General features: G+C 41.1%; 1 long non-coding RNA gene across 2 annotated transcripts in view; it reads right to left on the minus strand.

The window, feature by feature from the left end:
• Window positions 1–19,550, minus strand: part of LOC139045719 (uncharacterized) — a 127,923-nt gene that overhangs the window by 18,381 nt on the left and 89,992 nt on the right. The window contains exons 2-3 of one of the 2 annotated variants that reach the window (XR_011504719.1): window positions 18,450–18,584; window positions 8,757–8,919 (exon numbers count right to left, since the gene is read on the minus strand). This is a non-coding gene — a long non-coding RNA (uncharacterized lncRNA). The remainder of the gene's footprint in view (window positions 1–8,756; window positions 8,920–18,449; window positions 18,585–19,550) is intronic. The other variant, XR_011504720.1, reaches the window with a different exon arrangement.

Consider the following 19,550-nt stretch of genomic DNA (forward strand, 5'->3'; position numbering starts at 1 on the left):
TCAGCACATACTACTTACTCAGTGGTTACTACATGCCAAACAAAGAGCTGGGATAGGGAAAAATTACACAAGGCCCTTGCCCTAAAGATTATTGTCTAATGGCGAATGATGAGTAAGCTGTTTGCCCTGCAGAGAAGAGATGGGGTTTGGGAGGGAGGCCAGTTCAGGCTGGAAGAATAGACACATGGGAGTGTGTTTGGAATCTCAAGTAGTTCTTGCACGTGGTCTTCCCAGAGGGTCAGATAAATGGTCAGGGGTGAGATCATAGGCTTGTTTGATGGATTAAAATTCAATCTTTATTTTGTAAGTATTGAAGAGTCACCAAATTCCTTTAAGAGGAGCAGTAATAAGATAAATTTTGCATTTTAGAAAGGTTGCTCTGGTGACAATGTGGAGAAAATACTGGAGAGTCAGAGACTAAGAATGAGCCTAGCAGCAAGAGGATTATTTAGGACACTATGGCAATGGTCCAGGTGGAAAATGAAATGGCCTTGAGGTAAGGAAGCGTCAGTGGGGATGAAGAGCATGGAAGACATTGAGAAATAGAGTCAAGAGGATTTGGGCACTAACTGGACATAGGGGATGAATAAAGAGTTGAGGTTCACCTTTAGATTTATGGTTTGGGAACTGGTTGTCTGCTAAGGAAGGAAGCCCAGGTTCTGTGGTCTAGTCCATGTGGGCTGATTCCACCTTGCAGTTGCTTAAAATTAAAGTAACAGTCCTAACATCTCTGTCTTACAGAAACAAATAAACATATTCAACCTGACAGATGAAGAATATGTATGGTCAGTTATGATCAATGCAGTGTTCCTGGCCAGCTCTCTATTTCATCACAATGTGGCTGCTCACAGGTGTGGTTTGTCTATCCTCCCAGAATGCCACTGGAGGAGGGAGCAGAGGTCAGGTGTCCGTGTAGTTCTCCAGTTGAGCCATGCCAAATACATTTTGTAAGCACCTTTTTAGCATTTGCTGAGTTTGGGGCCTATAAATTAAAATGGCTGCTAGACTAGGAAGGAGTTTTCATTCCTTTCCCTGGAGAGAGCCATCAGGGAAGTGCCCATCAAGTTAGTTAACAGTTGGACTGCAGAATAGTGGACAGTCTGGGGTTGAGAGGTGCAATGGAACATTGGCAGTGGAAGCAACAGGGAAATATAACAACATTTAAAAGGTGTGAGCGTAACCCATGAAGGAAGCCTCAGATTAACTGGACTGTGTGTTGTGGGGGATGCTATAAGCCATGATTTCATGTAATGGACCTCTTCCCTTGTTTCTCTCATCAAGCTTTTCTGTATCCTAGGAGCTTCCCTCTAACCATGGCAAAGAATAGAAAATCATCCAATGTCATGGATAAAACATCCCAGTAGACATTGGATGATTAGTAGCCATCTGTGGAATCTTCAGTGGACTATTGTAATTGCTGGTAATTCCTTTTTAGGGAAAATGAGGCTATTGTTACACTTGTGATAGACTTTGAAAATAAATTTCCATACCCCCTTCCTCAAATTTTGTTCCATTAGTGAGTAAAATTTCGATACACTTGGACTATGACCTTCACAGAAGGTCCATGAAGTCTTAAAAGTGGTCCATGATGTGAATGACAAGAATGGCATAAATATGGGTCTGCATCCTAGGGTCCAAGGGAGAGTCCTGCTATTGTATGTTCTGTAGGCTGAGAGTCAGGAATGAGTTTCTCAACTGAGAAAATGTGGGGCACCTGATATTATGTATTAATTTGTTCACTTATTTATTACACACTACACTAGAAAATACCTGAGGATAGGGGACTTGTCAATTTTGTTTTCCACTGTATGCCAGTGCATACAGTGCACATTGTGGGGTCCATAGAGGCTCTCCATAGATATTTGTGAAATGGGTGAATGATGAACAAATGAACTCCAGAAGTATCTGAAATCTAAAGAAGTGAATAGAGGAATCTAGAGAGTTTTCGTATTCAGAAGAGTCAGAAATGGGGCTGGAACTGGGGTAGGGATGAAGAATCTCAGACCAGGGAGACGAGGTCAGGTCTAGCAGGTCAAAAGCACGTGAGGAGGGATGGGGGATCACAGAAAAGAGGCTTGTTTACATGTTGGGGGGAGTAAGAGAGGGAGAGTGGGGGTGTTGGTGCATGGCTGGCCTTGAAAGGGAAGAACAGTTGATGCGAAGGCCATCATTTTGTCTTTGGTCTTAAACATGACCTTGTCATGGAAACAATTTGTCTCATTCACTGTAAATTTCCTGGAGAATTTAAAACACCCCTGGAGCTACCCATGATCTATATTTATTTCAGAAGAACGAACCATGCCTTACTTCGCACAGTTTTGGTAAAGCTCTTAGCTCCTATGAAACACAACTGAAAGGGGAACCAGTATTTATGAGCACCGACTCTGTGCTAGAACTCACGTTAGGTTTTTCCAGGGCGCCTCTATGGCTTGGCATTTTCATCACCATAACAGCCCTAGTTACCATTTATTAAGCACTTTCAATCTTTCTGATACTGTCCAAATTGCTTTACCTATACTTTTCACATTAATTCTCACAGTAGTCCTGCAGATTAGAAATTACCAGCTGTATTTTACTGATGAGGACTTCTGAGGTTTAAGAAATTAACTTGCCCAAGATCATATAGGAAACAGGTGATGAAAGTGGAATTTGAGCTCTTATTTGCCTTATTTCTGAGTCCATGTTAACAGGAGCACATATCAGTCCATGGGAGGGACGGATGGGGGAGCAGAGCCCGGCTGCCCAGGTCCACCTATAACCACGAGTCTCCAGCAACTGTCACCGTGTTGACCTCAGCAGGGAACCAAATCCGGCCTCCCACACGGGTCCTCAATGCTTCTGCACACTCTTTCCTAAAGATCTTCTTTTATCTTATTTTTTACTCTCATGCCCCTAACCTGTTGGTTTTTTCCCACTCAAAGAGAAAGTGGTTTAGAAGATTTCTTAAAAAATGTTTACTTAATTAAATCCAAGGGTTGGCTTATTTGGTGGTGTTCAGCTTCTTTGGCAGACTTGTTTCTATGGCACAAAAACAACTTAACATCATCTTGACAACTTCATAAGTCTAGTGCCAATTTTTACGACGGAAAAGGAAACTTCTAGATTCCAGATTAAATATGGTACTTTGAGAAAGAAGAGGAAATGGCCTCGTGGCTATGTGTTGAAGTTGTTGTTGGGGAGCAAAGGGTACCTTAATGATTTAGTTAGGGTGCGATGAGATAGAGAAGTCAACAGGGGGCTGCTAAGGCAGGGCTGTGCTGGGTAAATTCAGGGTTGGCTCCTTGCCCGGTGCACAGACACCCCTGGTGTCTTGTGTCACATCCCCATCAGACCACCTTTGATTTCAACTGTCTTTGCTCAGGATGACTCTATGTGAGCTCAGCTTCTCTCATGCTAAGAGTGTTCTGCTTGAAGCATAAACCGTGTGTTTCCACTTTCTGTCCTAGTACCTAGGAGCCCACTCGGCATACACAGGTACAGCTGGGAAGTGTGTGTGTGTGTGTGTGTGTATGTGTGTGTGTATTTAACACTCATGGGAACAACCTCCAACCAGTGGGGGCCAAGAGCCAATAGATCAATGCTCCAGCCTCTTGTCCTTCAGGCGGGGAATTTTAGGACTTTTTCTAGATAGTTCTCAGAAGGTCCCAGTGTACTTAAGAGCGGTGACCTCAATAACGTACCCTTATGTTGGCTTCTACTCCGTCTTTTTCTCACTTTTCCCATTTTCTTATTTATGTTTCCCGGGATTACTTACACCAAGTTCTTGCCTCAGGCTTTGCTTTTTGGAGAACCTAAACTGAGATATCTACATAGACTCAAAGCAGAATTTTCAGCACAATAAGAATCAATCTCTTAGCAACTCACTATAATCAAACTCACATGAGACTAATGTATAAATCACAATGATAAATGTTAATTTATGAAGATTCCTATACTACCAAGTGGACCAGAATACTCATATCTCTGGACAGATCACACTCTTTGCTCCGGGACAGAGTTGGTGGTAGACTGACATTCCTGCTCTTTGACTCCTTTTTCTAACATCCATGCCAATAACTTGCACTCTGTTAGGGCATTCCTTTCTTGAACGTATTTAGGCTGTAGCTTTCTCTTACAAATAGGGCAGGTTCAATTTGATTTTCAAAATCTGCTTATGAATCTCATTGGTTCATTTTGAGTTTACAGTTCTCAGGGATTCACTTTTCTCAATTTCCTTGTGCTGATGACAGCTTACCTTCCTCAATCACCTTTTGGTGAAGCGAGAATATGGAAAATACAGGAAAAGGAGAAAAGTGTCGGGGAAAGCACCTGAGGGCCTTTCTGTTTAAAGCTCAGTACACAAACTGATATTCATAATGACAGCTTGACAGCATCCGAAACCATCTCAGTATGCTCTGTAAGAGCTTCGACAGATTTTTATCCCCAAACAATTAAAATAAATACATTTTCAAATCAAAGAATTAAGCTATGGTTATCTGAAACTCATTTGTAACTAAAAGCACAGTTCCTGATAATTTTGGATAACCATGTATAACTCGTATTTCTTGACTATTCATTTTGCAGAAGAAACTCATTGCTGGCATATTCTAAATAATTTGCTATGCACGACTTCCTTCCATTCTTACTGCCACAGCCCTATTTTGACCTTTTCCTCCATCTAGATTACATCAAGAGCCTCCAAGCAGTCTTCTCGATTACAAGGATCCCTCTAACCCATCCTTTACAACAAATCCAGGGGGATCTTCCTTTTACACATATCTGATTATGTCACAATCCTGCTTGAAACCCTCCAATGGTTCTGGGTAGACATTACTGATGCTTGCTGATATTTCCACTTCTCCTCTCCTTCCACGAATATGGGAGAAATATGTTTCCCATCCTCCTCAAATCCAGCCATGGCCATATGATTTGCTTTGCCCAGAGAAATAGGAGCACTGGTCACTTCCAGGTGAAAGCTCCTGCTATGGACTGAATCGTGGCCCCCTTCCCCCAGTTCATATGTTGAAGCCTTAAGCATCAGTGTGGCACTGTCTGGAGACAGGATCTTTAAGAGGTAATTATAGTTAAAAGAGGTCATAAGGGTAGGGTCCTGATCTGATAGGACTGTGGCCTTATAAGAAGAAGAAGAGATCTCTCTGTCTCTGTCTCTCTCTGCCGTGTGAGGACACAGTGAGAAGGCAAGCGTCTGCACATCAGGAAAAGAGCATTCACTAGAACCTGACCTGTTGGTACCCTGATCTGAGACTGCTAGCCTTCAGGGCTGTGAGAAAACAAATTTCTGTTGTTTCAGCCACCCACTCTATGGTATTCTGTTATGGCAACCCAAGCTGATTAATCTAGCTCCCTTTTGATTTGATAAACTCTGAAGCCTTGTCTTGACATAACGGCATCATAATGTGATGGAACTTTTACAGTGTGAGTTCCTAAGTGTGTTCAACAGAACAATGACCCCACAAAGATGTCCACACCATATTCCTCAGAAGCTGTGCATATGTTACCCTATGTGGCAGAAGCGATTTTGCAGATGTGATTAAAGTTATGGACCTTGATATGTGGAGATTATCTGGGTAATCCCAATCTAATGGTGAGTTCTTAAAGATTTCTGACTGTGGCCAGACAGAGGTGTGATGACGGAAGAATGGTGAGATAGATGCTTTGAAGATGGAGGAAGGGGGCCACAAGCCAAGGGATTCAGGCAGCCTCTAGAAGCTGGACAAGACTAGGAAATAGGTCCTCCACTAGAGACTCCAGAAAGGAATGCAGCTTGTTTACATGTTGATTTTAGCCCTGTGAGACCTGTGTCAGACTTTTGAACTACAGAACTATAGGATAAGCTCATGTTGTCTCAAACCACCAAGTCTGTGGTAATTTGTTACAGCAGCGATAGAAAACTAATACACCCGGTATGGTAGATTGTATCAATGGTCACAGATTCTTCCTTTCTTGCATCCGTATCTTTACTGGATGACATTGTAGATTCTTCTGTCAAGAGGTGGAGGTTATTTCTCCATGCCTTCAAACTGGGTTGACGATTCTTCTTTCTAAACGGGAGTGATTACTGAGGTTATCTGGTCTGTATTCCACCATTGTGTGTTAAGTGTGTGTCTGTGGTGATGGCAGTGATGGGAAGATGGAGTGGTGGTTGGTTCAATTTAACTTTTTTAGTTCCCAGGTATCTGGTCCAGGAGGAGTTATGTGTCGGTACCTGATGTAAAGACCACTGTTGTCCCTCTTTTCCTGCGAGTGAAGAGACTACTAAAGGCTAGCAGTGTCCTGGACTTTGAGCTCAATGCTATGATTGGCCGGGACTTTCAGTTTTCCCCCTGGGGTTGGATTTGGTTTTTTCAAAGTGTGGAAGAAGAGTGAACCAAATATAGACTGTGGTAGTAACGTTGCGTGCTCATCCATACCTGAATCTCCTCTCCCTCTGGGCATATGAGGGGATTAAATTTCTCCATCTCTATGGCAAATATGTGCGGCCATGAGGCTTGTTCTGACCAATAGATTGGAATCTGCAGTGATGTGGGTTGTGTATGAGCTAAAGCATTTTATTGCTGGGATGATACACTTCAGCATTCTTCTCCTACTATGGTGATTATGAAGGCATGCGTTGAGATGGAGGTGCCCAGATTGCTGAGCTGCCATGTGGAGGACAGATTCCCTGAAGAATCCCCATAGCTCATACTGGACTTTGTATGAGTGAGAAACTTTTTTGTATTAAACTGCTGATATCTTGCTGCTTTTGTTGCTCCAGCAGAACACTAACCCTGACTATTATGTAATATAATTGGATGGTCTGGAGTTGAGTGTTGACTCTTACTATGTAACCATGAGCAAATTACTTAATTTGTCTAGGTTTAAATTGGTGTAATACCTATTTCTTGGGATTGTTAGCATTAAATGAAGAAATGCATATGAAGTGTTTAGCATAATGTCTAGTACAAAGGAATAAGTGTTAGTTTAATAAATATTAGTTACTACCATTATCAAAATCACCACCGTTATCATCACTAACACTGAGATTCTGGCTAGGCATAACTGGAAAGAATGAAGTAAGAGCCTTCTTGAAGGGTGAGTTCGACGTGCTCTTCACCTTTGAATTGCAGAAGTGGTCATGGTTGGTAATCTCTAATTTCAAGAATGAAACAGAAACCACAAGTCCAATGGGGACTTCCGGGTAGCATTTCAGCAAGGGAATCAGAAACATTGGATTAGGGGCTGCAATTGTAAGAATTATCTATGTATTCGTGAATCTTTGTAACATCCTTAGATTTGCTATTTTTACTGTTCCATATCTCTTTTAAATTGCAATAAAAGCCTTAAAGTGCCTGGGTCCTTGGAGCATTTTAAGAAGGAGGAGGGGTGCTGGGGAAGCTGTGCCTTACTCTTTGACCAACTCCAAGATCAAGGGAAGGAAAGAACCATAAATGCATAACATTGGTAAGGCAGGATATGGAGTAAGGAGCTGGTTGCATCTTGGGACTCTGTGGAAAGAAGAAATGGAGAATACTGGAGCCTGAGTTGGGCCCTGGATATTCCTTAGACTTATGTTCTGAAAAGTGCATGTCATCTCCCTAAAGGGTACACTGGCAGAATGGAAAAGAAAGTGCTCAAAGCCCATTAGACAGGAAGAAGACAGAAAAATCACAAGTGGATGCAATGACTGAAAACAGAAAAGATTTGGGGCTTTCTGGAGTTGGGTTAAATAGCCCAATGCAGCCAAACTCTCAGAAGGCGTTAGTGAATTGCAGCACTGGAGAACACGACCCTGAGTCATGTGGGGAAAAAGTTATTTATTTTTATTTTTATTATTTTGAAGAAGATTAGCCCTGAGCTAACTACTGCCAATCCTCCTTTTTTTGCTGAGGAAGACTGGTCCTGAGCTAACATCCATGCCCATCTTCCTCTACGTTATACGTGGGACGCCTACCACAGAATGGCTTTTGCCAAGTGGTGCCGTGTCCGCACCAGGGATCTGAACCAGCGATCCTCGGGCCACCCGAGAAGCGGAACGCGCGAACTTAACCGCTGCGCCACGGGGCCGGCCCCCAAAAGTTATGTTCTGAATGTACTTTTTTAGAAAAGTAAGCCAGTATATAAATATACTTTATGAAAGATCTCAATTAAACTAGTTAAAACAATAATAAAGCAAAACCTTTATGGACTTAAGGAAGAGAGTTTCATTTATCTGAAATAGTCATTTATATAGAGAAGTGAATTCTCAGATAATTTCTTCATTCAATGAGTCAGGGATGGGCACAGTCTGGCCTGTGGGCCGAACTGGGCCATGCATTCATCATACATTGCTTATGGCTGCTTTTGGGCTACAATGCAGAGTAGCAGAATAGTTGAGTAGTTGCAACAAGACTATATGGTCCGCTAGCCTGAAATATTTGCTATTTGGCCCTTTATAGAAAGAGTTTGCTGACCCCTGCATTAGATAATTATTGTGCATCTCCAATGTGCCTGCTACTTTGCTCCAAATGTGCCACAAGCCAACTTGATGCCCACCTCTCTGGAGCCCTAACAGTCAGAGGCATCACAGCATCTTCCAAAGCGGACATTCACGAAAAGTCGCCCTGTGGACTTGGGGAGAGGAGAGCGTCTTACTTGTTGGCACACTTTGCCAATGCAGCAGTGGTCAGTGGCCTGGCCCTACGCTTTGGGAATGTGTGAGGATACATGGGTAGGAAATTACCTGAGGACTGAGTGCTATTAGATGGTCTCTTATAGCTGCTAAGCTTGCTAGTACTCACTTGTAAAAACTGGTCCAAATCTCATTTTAAAGTTAAATACCCCACTGAGGATTCGCCTTTGTTTCTGAGCGACATGTCTCTAAGTCAACTTCTTCAGGCCATCTCGATTCCAAAAGAAAGTCGTGCACCAGGCCCCACTTCTGTCCTAAGGGGCTCCGCTTTCCTAAGGTGAGAGAGAGACATTTTTCAAAGGAAACAGCCTTAAACAATAAGCAGTAACAAAAAGAATTGCACACAAGAGCTGCTTCTGGCAAATGTTTAACAGCTGGAGAAGTTGAGGACCTCTAACCTTATTCAATCATTATCTCCCAGAAATGCCTCACACAGGGAGAGGGTAAAAATGCAAACAGAATCAGTTATACATACACACACAAAACAAACCCACAATTAAGAAAAAAATAACAGCTCTCCACACCAAGCAGCTTTTTGTTGTAGACACTGATTTTTGCCTTGAGTCTTTCCTCATTATGAAACAGCAATATAATACTTTATAGGAAAACAAAACACTTAGCTTAACCTTTGGTAGGTGTGTAATTAGGAACATAACATGAAAGATGGCCTCATACTCCATTCACAGAGGTCTTGTCTTTTAAGACCAGGGAAAGTTTGGAATTATAACAGGCAATTTCAGAGATGCTAATTAGAAATGCAGCAACCAGTTTTACTGACGTGCTGAGAACTAAGCTTTCCAGAAATTAGTCAAGCTAGAGGCAGTGATCTCACTTTGTCTGGTTCTGAGAGCTTTCTAATTTGAGAAAGAGGATAATAATGGTGGATGTATATGCGTGAATATATATATATATATGCAACCAATGCATTATATTTAAGATGAAATCAGCCCATGGCCTTAGCAGGAGGAATATTCTTTGGTTCTCTGTCTCTGGTAACATTTCTCAACCTGCTGTTCCAGGAATCTGGAGATTTCTGTCAATGATGCTGGCCAGGCATTTGCCCTTTGGTACCACTTTTCTCTATTGGTTTTTGTACAACTTTTTGGGTTAACAACCTGGCTAAGTTTCAAAATTACCCATGAAGGTAAAAAGCTATGGTTATATACATGTAGAAATATGATATGAATATAGGTTCTTTAACTCTTTGTAAGTAACCTGTATATTTTCCCCCCATGTTTCCCCAAGTGCCCGCACAGACTTTGCTATGTATTAGGAACTGGATACATATTTCGTGAATTAATGAATGATTTTCTCAATTCAATTAGACATCGTTTACCACAATAGTCGGTTTAAAAAAAATCATCAGAGATTTTGTATCCTAGTTTCTCATCCTCGCTGCCATGCTCTTGGTGCTATTTGGAAATTTTCTATTTAGTGCTTTATGTCCCTGGGGAAGAAAAGTTTTGTTTAGAATCTCAACCTTGGATGTGGGTGAATTGTAGTCCAGTGTATAAAATGCCATCTTAAGTATAATGGTCTAGAAGTTTCCTGTGCTCCAATTCACAGAAAGTAAACATGATCTCAAGTCATAGCCACCTTACTACGCTATACTGAAGTAGCCTCTTCTCTCGCTTCCTAGAGCAATTTTGTACTTTACGATTTTGCTCATTCAATTATATCCAAAGACATTTGTTATTAATTGAAACCATTTTAGAATCTTTATAATTTTTAATTCATCTCTTGAAGGAAATTTTAAGTGCTGCCATTGACCATTCTTGGGACGTTGGGCAAGTTATTAAACCCAGCCTCAGTTTCTCTATCTGCAAACAGGGGTGATGAGAGAATCTATCTCACAGGATTGCTGCAAGGATTAAATATTTTAACCTGCCCAATGGCAAGTGCCCAATACATGTTAACAATTAAACAATACTACTACTATTATTATTGTTATGATCAGATCTTTGAGGACAGAGACAATCTCATATTTCACAGTAGCAGCACAACGTTCAATCAACATTTCTTGCATTGGCTTTAGCTTTCAGGGCAGCAAGGAGTTTCAATACAGTCTACAAAATAACTCTGGGGTTGGTGTTTCTCTGCAGCATCATCAGAACAAGCTGCCCTGGCTGATAGGAGACCCAAGTCTTTGATTCAAGTGGCTTAACCTCTGCATTCTTTTCTCATAGCCTCCAGTTCAAATGCTTAGCTTTCCACTTCCCATTGTCTCTCAGAGAATGAGTTGGTTTAGGCTGACCGCTGGCTCCTGATCTTTGGAGAAAGATTCTTTATAGATCTCTGCACTTATGAACCAATTGTATAGAGCCCTTGCTGAGCAGAGGAAAAGTTGTACAAACAGGAATGAAAAGAAGCAGTTGTCCCTGGGCTTATCACTAGACCTGGGAAATGGATAATAAGGGAAATCCGAGGATGTCATGAAGATCTTGCTATTAGGACCACTAAGTTCTTTCCTAAATGATTTTGAGCACGTTTGCATATTTAAAAGAAACACACTAACTCTTTCTAAATTGCCTTCCTAAGTGCTGTATTAATATGAATTCAAATGACAGTTTTTCAAACTGGACCCAACATTTTCATACTCTAGGTTTGAGAAGAGATTCTCCCTTTCTGATAAGTAATATATTGTTTATTGGTTAAAATCCAGTGTCCTTATTAAGAAAATTTATGTGAGATGCAGTCAAGTCTCTGACAGGCACATTCTCCACGAAGATTAGCATATTGTAGAAGCTCTAGGCAATGGGAAATGGGGCTGGAGATACAGAGAGGGATCTGATTCTAGAAAGCCCTGCCTGTCTAAATGGGGCTGGGACTTTTATCTTTTAGGTAATGGGAAGCTGTTAGCAGTTTTTAATCAGAAGATTAACATAGTCATATTTGTGTTTGAGAAAGGCTACTCTTGCCACAGCCGTGTGTGTGTGTGTGTGTGTGTGTGTGTGTGTGTGTGTGTGATGGTAGACAGGTTGGAGATTAGTTCAGAGATTAATTCTAGGTGAAAGATGGTGTGAGCTGAATGAAGGCAGCAGAGGTGGAGATGGAGAAGGGACAGGTTTTAAGGGGGTAGCTCTTAATGACTGGTGTGGTTGGTTTTTGGTGGTTGGTTGTATCTTATGAGGGAAGAGGAAGCTTTGGCTGAGTGGAAGATGTTGGGTTCCTTAAGTCTTTTTTATTGAGGTAGGAAATGTAGGTGGACAAAGTGGTTTCATGACTTCAGTTATCGACTATAAGTTGATGACTCCCAGATCCATACTTCTAGTCCCGATATTATTCCCCAGACCCATACCCAGCTCTTTACTGGATGGCTACTTCTGGCCCACAGGCACCTGAAACCCAGCATGTCCCCAAACTGATATGGTGATTTTTGCTTTTCAAGTCCTCTACTCATTCTTAACTCCCTCAGTGAGCGATGCTAACTCCTTCCCTGTTGTTGCCTATGCCAAAAATTTGGGGATTATTCTTGATTCATCTCTTTGTATGACTCACATCTAATTATCCTCAAATTCTGTCAATTTGACATCTTTAACATATCTTCAGTCTGTCTATTATTTTCCCTACAAGAACAGGAAGTAGAAGTAAGGTGCTGAGGTTACTGCCAGGACAAGGGGGCTGTATTAGAATTTAAGATTCCAGAGATATTTCTACTCCAAATGATTAAAGTGAGTTTTTATGCAGTGGCTGGAGATTAGTGGATATGTTAGTCCATTTGGGGTACTATAATAAAATATCATAGACTGGGTTGCTTAAACAATATATGTGAATTTCTCAAAGTTTTGGAACCTGGGAAGTCCAAGATAAAGCTGCCAGCAGATTCCATGCCTTGGTGAAGGCCTGCTTCCTGGTTTATAGGTGGTTTATAGGCATCTTCTTGGGGTAAAAGAGCTCTCCGGGGTCTCATTTATAATGGCAGTAATCCCATTCAGGAGTGTTTCACCTTCATGGTCTCATTACCTCCCACCTCTTAATACCAACACATTGGGGTTTAGAATTTCAACATACGAATTTTTGGGAGATGTAAATATTCAGTCCATAATAGTGGGTAAGGTATGATCTAGCGAGGTCACAGGATTGGCAAGGTGAGGTGCAAATTTCTTTTGGCCCAACATATGAGTCTTTTTCCTATGTATGGGGGAATTCTCACCTTTTAATTCAAAACAGTTGAAAACGCCAGATACTCACCTTGTTAGCTTCACTTGCAGCTAAGACATGCATGGGACCCAGGTGCCACCAACTAGTTGTAACCACCTGCACTTTGAATCTAGAGTCATAGTAGCAGAAATAGCATATGATGTGGCAAGGTCATGAGCCTAACACAGAGGTGATATTGATGATAGTGGTTGCAGACAGATTCAATTCTGGTGCAGAAACGGCAGCAGGATAAAGAGTAACATCTAGTAGATTGATGGTCCTTGCTAGACCAGTTCTGTGGTGTGCTTTTGGACAGTGGTGCTAGCTGCTTGGACTTGTGCTCTCCCAATGAGTCCGGAAATGTGTCAGACATTCTTTCAGCCGCAATGACAGAAAACACAACTAGTAGTGACTTAAGCCACTGGGGATTTTTCCACCCATAAAATAAAAAGTCTGGGGTTAAGTAGCTACTGACAATTGTTCCAACAGGTTGATGGTATCAAGGCTCTCTGATGGCTTCTTGCTCTTTCCCTTCAACTGCAATCTCTGTTCAAGACTGGAGGAAGGGGAGACAGGTCAGTACCGGTTATATCTTTCTGTTTTACCAGGGGAGCCAAAGCTTTCCTGGAAGCCCTAGCAGACTTAAGCTTCCATCTTGTTGGCCAGAGCTGAGTAATATGGCCTACTAGCTACATGGAAAGGGGGGAAATGAATATTTAGTGAGTATTTGGAGTGTCCGACCTCTATCACCGAAGAGGGCAATGAAGAAATAAGTTGAGAAAGGAACAGCCAGTCTACACTGTCTTCCAGAGTGAGCTACCTAGTGTCCTTAAAATAAACCCTTTTTTATCCTTGGTGTTGCTTCAATCAACCAGGGTCAGTCTCTTGTTTTCCACAGAGAGCCCTGTGTGGTAATCCAAAGCTTGGCATCTAACATAATCAAAGATGAAATGAGACAGGAATTAAAGATAATTCTAAAAGCTTAGTTGACTTAGAGAATGGTGCCTCTATTGATTGAAATAAGGAAAACACTTACTAAGGAATGAATGGTTTATAGTGTTACATTATTTACTTCATCCTCTGCTTTTAAAAAGGGAAATGTGTTAATATAGTTGAATCTCTAATTGGTAATATGTATGGCAAAGATATTTTTGAACTGGGAGGAACTCACTTTGCTTGTTTCAGGTCCGTAGTCATCTCTTCCACCTTCTGGCTAGCTTTTCCTGAGACATTTGTAGGCCACTTTGAATTTTCACTATTATTATGGTTGCTTTGAGAAGGGGGCTCCAGCTTGTGTGTGCATAGGCCTTATTCCATAAATGAAAGAATTAATTGTTCATTAAGGAAGTAAATGAAGCTGATTAAGTAGTAATTTAGTGAATCAATTACAATATAAGTTCATAAAAATGCAACTCTTAGTTATTGATTTCCCTTTTATTACTTTTTTCTTTGGGGCAAAATTTATTGAAAATAAGCAGTAAGAAAACTCTGTGTCGGGTTCAACTAGCAAATGCCACTATCTGTCTACACACTGCCAGGTACTGTTTTCTACCTCGGGGCCTTTGCACACGTGCCCTCTGTGCCTGGCTAACTTCTGCTCCTCCTTTAAGACACTGGTTTGTGTCGCCTCCTCCAGAAAGCCTTCCTTGACTCCCTAAGTTTAGATAGCCCTCCTTCAGAGGGAAGGCCCCTTGTTTTATTTATTTCTTTATTCTGTGTACCTAGAACAGAGTCAGGCACATTTTAGTTTCTCAATGCCTGCTTGTTGAATGAAAGAATGAAGCTGTATCAGAGAACTTACAGCTAATTGGATATTGGTCTTGATCAATGGAAGGAGGAGAGTGCATACTGAAGGAAGGAAGGAGGGAAGAAAGAAGGAAAGAAAGGAAAGAGCTTTAAGCCATTTCTATAGTATGAGAGGGCCAGGGAGGGGGAGTGAGGAGAGATGGAAGCGCAGATAATTTCTCCATCCAGCTCATATTGTCTTGGATATAGACATATTGGGGGCTTTACCTGGCAGCTGTGTTGGAATTTTTCTTTTCTTTGCTTATCTACAGCTCCAGAACTTTTCTTGCCTCCTTGATATCCCCTCCAATTATTCAAATCCTTGGAAGCCTTACTCCCCCAGCATGACAGAGACTCCCAAACCATGATTCCAACTCCCATACCCTAGTGGGGAAGCTCTTACTTTCTCATCTCTTTCTTTCTCTTCAACTTTAACAGCTCTGAGAGGAAGCTATGTTGATGGTATCTCTCTCCGCTCTTTAATCTTCTAGGTTGTCAGGCCAAGGAAGTAGTTGAATCTATTCTATATACCTTATGTTTCCATGTCTCTTCAGAAGCAAAAAGGCTGTTTAGTAGTTTAGAGCCACAGACCTGCTTTATGATTAAGCTTGCTCATCCAGTGCATTCAAATACTTAGGACCTTGGAGGGCAATAGTCATTCACCACTACAGATCATTGAAACATATTGCAAGAAATCTCATTCTTCCAGGCTCATGAGAGATTCTGAGCTTCTTCCTCTTCTCTAAGATCCTTTCCCTTCCCACTGACCTGGCCCCAACCTTATCCATTGTCAATTGCCTTTTCTATGTCGGCTTGCACAGGGACTCCGAAGCATTTCAGCTTTCCTGATACATCCTTTCCTGGCTTGAATGAACTGCCCTTTTTTGCAGATTTATTTTGATGCTTGAGATGATTGTCCACACTGTGATTTTTAAATTTGAAAAATTCTCTTCTGTTCTTAGGAGTAAAGTGGTATTTGGAAATCTGACAAATAAATAGACTCAAGTTTCCTCTTCCTATCAGAAGAAGGAGGGAGAAATTTCTTCCTTCTCATGTTTCTATAATTTTTTTGTGCAAAAAGGAAGTCAAGGCTTTACTTCTTCTGCCTGCTACCCTCTTCCCTGTTTGCTGAGGGCAGTTAGCTAGTGATTCGTGGCCGAACAAGGACTGCCCCACTGTTGAGAAAATTAAGGTCAAACTCAACCTTCCAATTTTAGAATCAAGTGGCTTTTAAATTTCAAAAGATATATGCCATTTATTTCAAGAGTGATGTGTTATTTAGTACTTGGCCTAAACTGGGCCAACCTATTGGAGCATTTTGTGATAATCGTGCTACCTGGGGCACCAGAATTGCTGCTGGATCTTGTTAAAATGGCTGCTTGTTTCTCCTTGGGGATTGTGAAAATATAAAAAGAAAATCATCATAGCTAGGAAAATGTGCTTTATTATTCAGAAAGCACTGCTGTTAGCTTCTGTGGGAGTGTTTCCCAGGGAGTCTCAATTATTGATGGCTAAATTCTCATTACTTAATGGAAGTTGAAATTTAAAGGGAAACAAGAGGGAACTTTCCTTGCTAATTGGTAATACACATTGTCTTACCCACATCCATAGAAGAGGATACTCGCTTGGGAGAAAAGAGGGATCAGAGAGAATGGAAAGAGACAAAGGAAAGGGGAGGCAGGAGAGGAGAGTATGAGTGGACTTCATGTCTGGAATCCTGAGAGATCGCTCCTAGTTGTAGTTAGAATGTAACACCACTTGTCTCTTCCATGTATGAGTATATAACAGGGAGAAAAATCATTGTGGAAAAAGTCACTGTTGTCCTTCTATAAGGTTGCTTCTGTTTATAGGAGTGCCCCCTTTGTTCTTCTGGACTCCTTGATAAGCTTGAACATGAAAAGGTAGCTTAAGAACTGAGTTTGAGGGCAGGAGTTGAAGAACACTGCTTTGTATTCCATAATATATTGAGGAGCTTTTAGAGTTGGGAATGTGAAGTAAGGATCTTGGAGAGACAAAGTGTGGAAGAGAGTGGAATTGGAAGGAGAGCAAGGCAAGTCCTTGTGATGACCTGGGCTGGGGAGTTTCATAGGTTGAAGTGGACGTTGTTAAACCCCAGAGGTGGGCTATCCAAAGGTCGTTTAGAACAAAGATGTCTAATGCTTAATTTGGACTTGTTTGTATTATTGTGACATAAACTCCCTTTCCCAGATAATTCTTTGAATAAGCCAGCTTTTGCTAGAATAATGTTATACAACAAAACCCCCCAAATCTCAGTGGCTTACAAAACAAACATTTACTTTTTATTTATGGGTCTGTGGGGTTGGCTGTGATAGCTGTGCTCCAGGCTGCAGGTCAAGTTCAGATCTGTTCCTGTGGCTTTCCTTTTGGGGGCCAGGAACCTTCAGCCTTCAGGAAAGCCATCACATATGTGCACTGCCTTGAGGTAGGGTTTTTATTTGTTTGTTTATTTACTTATTTACTTATTCATAAAGTAAGGGAAAGCGATGCATTGTAAATCAGGTTGCCACAGTGTGGATCAGAATAATAGAACACAGGGAGATCATCAATGAAGATCATTAATTAGGAGTAGGACCCAAAGCCAGGTGACCATGAATATGGAAGTTCCCCCACATCCACCCTATAATTTTTAGAAATCTTGTACATGGAAGGGAGTTGGTGTTTCACAATCCATGCACTTAGCATTCACATTAATCTTTTTTTTTTAAGGGGCAAGAGACCCTAGCTTACATCTGTGCTACCTGTGAGCTTTGAGACCAGTAAAATGTTTACTCTGACCCTGCCTCTAGATAACTAATCCTTCTTAAGCCCATCTCATTTTATGCAATCATTTTTTTCCAAATAAAAATCACCTGATTGGCTTTCAGAGAATCACTCCTACTTAAGCCCTTAGATGAGTCAATTTTCTATCCAGCCTATTAATGTCACCTCTGCCTCCATAAAGATATCTGGCCAAGAAAAGGGAGAGACTTTTTTGTTAAGGGCTGTGAAGCATTGAATCTGAAAGTTCAGCTCCTATTTTTTCCTGTGTCTTTACAGGCTCCACCAGGGGACTCAAAAACAAAAACAAAGCAAAAACTCAAAACTCATTGTAAGTCTCCGTTTTTCACCAGCTTTTTGCTGCCTCCTAAGCTCAAAATGGTTCTTTTTTCGATTTGAAGATTTGCAAGCTGTCAGTTTTTAATAAGTATACCATCCATACAGTCATTTTTAGACACGTCACCCACCCTAGTCATTTTTCTTCCCCAAATGGAAGCTTATTTTGTTTGATTTCGTTTTTCTTTTTGCAGAAGAATCGTTTGCCTGAACTGATAAAGAAGAAAAAGCCAATATTCTTTTGCTTCATGGTGAGGCAGAGAGGAAGAGTGAGTAAAGTATATTTTTAAATGAAGGAAAGATGAGATTAAAGGAAATAGATCAATCCATTGAGTTGTCTGATCACTTCCAACCCCCGACCCTCAACCCCGCTGGTCTCTCTGCAAAGCTCAGCTCTGCATGGCCTCCGTATTGTTCCCATGTTCTCTTTTCACTGCAACTTTTCTCATGGAGAGAAGGGGATCAGGACAGCAATTTCAGTCATTTTCCTCATTATTGTCCCATTTTCCCTTGGGTGCTCCTTCTGGGGCTGACTTCTCATAACACGAATGGGCTTCTTACCTCCTTTCTGCTGTTGCTCTTTCAAAGGACAGTTGTGTGTTGAAGAAATATGGTACAAGTTTCTGGTTGGTTAGAATTAAATTAACTAGCTGAGAAAATTACTACCAGCAACCAGGTAGATTTTAAATCTGAGGGTTCCTTATTCATACAAACATAAAATTTTAGAGCCACAAAATATTTAGAGATGGTCTCTTCCAACTACCTTGTTTTATAGATGGAGTTCCAGAGGAGCTGAAGGCTTTTCCAAGGTCAGACAACTTGTTATCCGTAGTATTGGGCCTAGAGCCCAGTTGTCTTAATTCTATTCTTTCCATTACGTTTGATTTAACTCCAGAATCTAGATTACAACGAGAGGCACAGACACATGAACGTTAATCATTAACCTCTAAAGTGGCAGATTGAGTTTTAATAGAGAGATGGCTAAAATTCTCGGTAGGGATAATAAAGGGCAGTTGGGACAGAATAAAACTGCTCAAGAATAAAACAGCTTCCAAGCTTCTTGCTTTGAGTGGAAATATATCTAACAAGAAAGTTTATTCCACGGCATGCAAATTTAAAGAAAAAGGATTTGACAGAAAAGCAGGGAATGATTGCAAAGCTAACCTGGAAAATTTTTCCCAGTGTCGTTCTGGGAGACTCCAGAAGAAAGAAACACAAAGACACTAACAAAGGGAGGAGGCATTGGAAAGGGATCAATGTTTTACACTTAAAATTTATCCTTTCTTCCAGGTGTATAAATATGATTTTGGAGGTGGAAATTTCTTAGAAAAACAACACAAGCTCTTTATTCCCATAACGATAATGCTGATCTTCAGATAGGCCACAGTACCTTGCAGATATTTTTGAGTTATTTAATCGCTTCTTCCTTGCCAGTGTAACCATGTGCCCTCTAGGACCAGTTGAACTGACCCTGTCTCTTATCAACAGAGAGATTAAGAACTGCCTTTCAGAAAATTTGCAAAGTCATGTAGCTAGAGCATGCGCAGAAGAAGAAATCTTGACCTGAAATGACTGCAGAACCAAAGATTCCCCTCCCCATAGAACTGGAGAACCAAGACTTGACCAAAACTTAAAAGTTGGACTCTCATCAGAAGCCAGGGGTCCATCATTCAGTAAGATCTGGTGTTAAAATTCCTTCCCTACCTTACCATAGAAGTTTAGAACCTCATCAAAAATGTTTAGAACCTCATCAAAAATGTTTAGAACCTCATCATAAATGTTTAGAACCCTGTCATAAATGTTTAAAATTTTACCCTAAATGTTTGGAGTCCACCAATCGAAACCTGTCCCGCCAGCATTTCTG

Source organism: Equus asinus, chromosome 7 (assembly GCF_041296235.1).
Source record: "Equus asinus isolate D_3611 breed Donkey chromosome 7, EquAss-T2T_v2, whole genome shotgun sequence".
Lineage (NCBI taxonomy): Eukaryota > Metazoa > Chordata > Mammalia > Perissodactyla > Equidae > Equus > Equus asinus.